Source organism: Nicotiana attenuata, unplaced genomic scaffold, assembly GCF_001879085.1.
Source record: "Nicotiana attenuata strain UT unplaced genomic scaffold, NIATTr2, whole genome shotgun sequence".
NCBI classification, from domain to species: domain Eukaryota; kingdom Viridiplantae; phylum Streptophyta; class Magnoliopsida; order Solanales; family Solanaceae; genus Nicotiana; species Nicotiana attenuata.
Window position 1 is genome coordinate 116160 of NW_017671200.1, and position 4157 is coordinate 120316.

Here is a 4157-nt window from a genome sequence, read left to right on the forward strand (position 1 = left end):
ATTTGACAGTGTTGGAGAATTCCTTTGGATGCGTTCTCGGGCAACATGATGTGACCGGGAAGAATGAAAACGCAATATACTATTTGAGCAAGAAGTTCACTAGTTATGAAGCCAAATACACTTTATTGGAAGGACTTGCTGTGCCCGAACTTGGGTCGCTCAGAAGCTTAGGCCTTGTTGGCCTACACTACCTATCTCATCACTAGGTTGGATCCTTTGAAGTACATATTCCAAAAGCCAATGCCCATGGGGAGGTTAGCGAAATGGAAAATCCTGCTCCCCGAGTTTGAGATAGTCTATGTCACCCGTACAGCAATGAACGCTCAAGCTTTAGCGGATCACCTAGTTGAAAATCCCGTTGATGATGAATATCAGTCTTTGAGTACTTACTTTCCGGACGAGGATGTAAATTCAGTTGAGGTAATTTTAGAAGACACCAACGCTTGGAAAATGTTCTTCGATGGAGCTGTGAATGCAAAAGGTGTCGGGGTTGGGGCAATTTTGATCTCACCCACTGGTCAGCACTATCCGGCCACAACCCGGCTTTGGTTTTTCTGCACGAACAACACTACCGAGTATGAAGCCTGCATTATGGGGATGAATATGGCAATCGATCAGGATGTGGAAGAATTGTTAATCATGGGATATTCGGACTTGATCATCCGACAAGCTCAAGGTGAATGCGAAACTCGAGATGTCAAGTTTATTCCATACAGGCAACATGTGGAACATCTTAGCAAGCGGTTCAAGTCCGTTGAGTTCAGGTACATTCCTCTGTTTCACAATGAGTTGGCCGACACACTAGCTACTCTGGCCTCGATGCTGCCGTATCCGGGCAATGTCCACATTGACCCGTTAGAAATCCAAATCGAAGAAAGGCATGGTTATTTCAATACGGTTTAGGTGGAACCAGATGTTCATCCATAGTATCATGATATCAAGAGATTTTTGAAAACAAAGGAATATCCTGAGGAAGCCAGTGGAGACACAAAGAGAACTATTAGAAGGCTCGCCAGTAATTTTTTCTTGAGCGGAGAAGTCTTGTACAAAAGGACTCCAGATCTGAACCTTCTAAGATGTGTGGATGCCCAAGAGGCCGGATGGATCATGAATGAAGTGCACGTAGGAGTATGTGGACCCCATATGAATGGATACGTCCTTGCAAAGAAAATCCTTCAAGCAGGCTATTACTGGATGACCATAGAAAATGATTGTTTCAGTTTTGTCCGGAAGTGTCAACAGTGTCAGGTACACGGGGATTTGATTCATGCACCACCCTCAGAACTACATCATATGTCAGCACTGTGGTCGTTCGTTGCTTGGGGTATGGATGTTATTGGGCCAATCGAGCCAAAAGCTTCAAATGGCACAGATTCATATTAGTTGCCATTGACTACTTCACAATGTGGGTCGAAGCAGTCACTCTCAAAGCCGTCACTAAGAAAGCAGTGGTAGACTTCGTGCACTCCAACATCATCTGTCGTTTTGGTATTCCTAAAACTATCATTACGGACAATGCTGCAAATTTGACTAGTCATTTGATGCGGGAGATATGCGAACAATTTAAGATCACACATGGGAATTCTACCCCTTATCGGCCCAAAGCTAATGGTGTTGTTGAAGCAAGAAACAAGAACATCAAGAAGATTCTTAGAAAAATGATTCAAAGTTCTAGACAATGGCATGAAAAGTTGCCCTTTGCATTGTTGGGATATCGCACAACTGTGCGCACATCAGTTGGGGCAACACCCTATCTATTGGTTTATGGCACTAAAGCCGTAATACTTGCAGAAGTTGAAATTCCATCTCTTTGAATCATCGTTGAAGCTGAGATTGAGGACAACGAATGGGTCAAGACCCGTCTAGAACAGTTAACCCTGATTGATGAAAAGCGAATGGCCGCAGTATGCCACAGGCAGTTGTATCAACAATGAATGGCCCGTGCCTACAACAAGAAAGTGAGACCTAGGAACTTTGAAGTGGGGCAAATCGTTTTGAGAAGTATTCTCCCGCATCACAAGGAAGCAAAACAAAAGTTCGCTCCAAACTGGAAGGGTCCGTACATTATAAAAAAATTATTGCCGAAATGGGCGTTGTACTTGGGAAACATTGAAGGAAATGAACCTGAAATGGCTGTCAATGCAGACGCGGTCAAAAGGTATTACGTTTAACCATTCTGCGATACAAAGATTCTCCGGTTGGTTGACGAAGGCTTTCATTCTCGCTACCCAAACACTTTAACCCTTTGCTAACCCTTTGAGCCAGTTACCTTTCTTTGATTACCCTCTTTGGAACCCGAAAAAATTTGTTAAAAAAATCAAAAACAAAGTTTCCCTGAACTACGTTCGCTTGATTCCGAAAGGATACGTAGGCTACCTCTCTCTGGGGTTCAGTCACACCAAAACAAAAATCCACATCCCCCCCCCCCCCAAAGTTGAAATTGGGGCAAAATTTATAATGGTTCGGCGATGGTTCGCCTGAAAGGTTCCAAAGTAGTAATTCAATCCAAACTCTTTTACCATAAGTCCTGTTCAAAGTCCTTCCGATCAATCGGTAAAGATGTTCAAAATGGAAGGATGTTGGTTATTTGAATCTGATACAATCAAAAGAGAGAAATAAAATGAGAGAGTCTTATTGGTGAAAACCCACACGGGCACCGTAAGGCGATGGTGAGCAGAGAAATTGAACATGAGAGAGTCATGCTAGTGAAAACTCACAAAGAGCACTACAAGGCAACAGTGAGAAGAGAAATGAGAGAGGTCAGTTGGTGAAAAGCCGAAAGGGCGCCATTGATTGAAAAAGGAATCACTTACAACCATCGGTACTGATAAGAGTCCTAGCAAAGTTTTCTCGGTTTTGAGGTGTGATGGGAGATTGGATAGTTGCGCAGATCTGGTATCCAGTCCAAGAAGCATGTCATGTCTATTGAAGTCTGCATGCACTCCAGATAAGTCCTTCTTTCCCTCCCCGAAACGACACTTCTCTTTTAAATTCATTGTCCTGTCCGTTGTTTACTTTCTTTGAATCCCATTCAGACTAATTCTCCTCCGAAACTATAGCAAAGAAAAGATGGCAAGATTGGTTTTACAAGGTTTTGTTTGAGAAAAGTTAAAATTCAAGAAAAAGCACCCAGCCTCAGCAGGTGCATCAAGTTGATCTCAACTGGCCATGATTGGCCAATGCTCCAGAGTCAAAATTATTGAAAAGGAAAGAAATCCAAAGTCAAGTGCCCATAAAGGCAATATAAAATGAAAAGGCCAAAGCCCCACATGGGCTAACCATCATGTGAAATTTTGGAAAGTCAAGATCCCTGGGTTTAGAAAAGAAACCAATTTCCAGAAAGGCAGCGAGCGATGGAGATTTTCATCGAAAGAGTTGGGTCGAGATCAAGTGGTCAAAACAATCAAGGCCACAAAACCAACCACCGTTTCAAACTGACGAATTGTTCTTTGATTTGAAAACAGGAAAACAGGTGCAGTCCAAAACAACCCTGCAAGAAGCAACTGAAATAAAAGCAAGGCACGCAGAAACCAAAACGGTTCTGCAGCAAGAGTTGACCCGAAAAGGGAGGTCCTTTTAAACTTTTCATTCATTCTCCTAAATAAAATGAAAAGTGAAGTAAAACAAAAAAAAGTTTCAAAATCATAGTAGCCTAGGGTCCCCAATCTCTAGCTACGTTTTCCCAACATAGAATCTCATTCCCTAGTCGCTGCCAGCATAACCTGGTAGTCTTTTCCAGTATAGGGTTCCACTCCTTAGTTGATCCCCGACATAACCCGTGGACCTCCCCGGCATAACCCGAGGACCTTTTCCGGCATAACCCGATAATTTTTCCGGCATAACCCGATGACTTTCCCAGCAAAACCCGTGGACCTCCCCGGCATAACCCGATGACCTTTTCCGGCATAACCCGTTGACTTTCCCGGCATAACCCGATGACCTTTTCCGGCATAACCCAATGACTTTCTCGGCATAACCTGTGGACCTCCCCAGCATAACCCGAGGACCTTTTCCGGCATAACCTAATGACTTTTCCGGCATAACCCGAGGACCTTTTTCGGCATAACCCGTGGACCTCCCCGTCATAACCCAAGGACCTCCCCGGCATAACCCGAGGACCTTTTTCGGCATAACCCGATGACTGCATAACCCGAGGA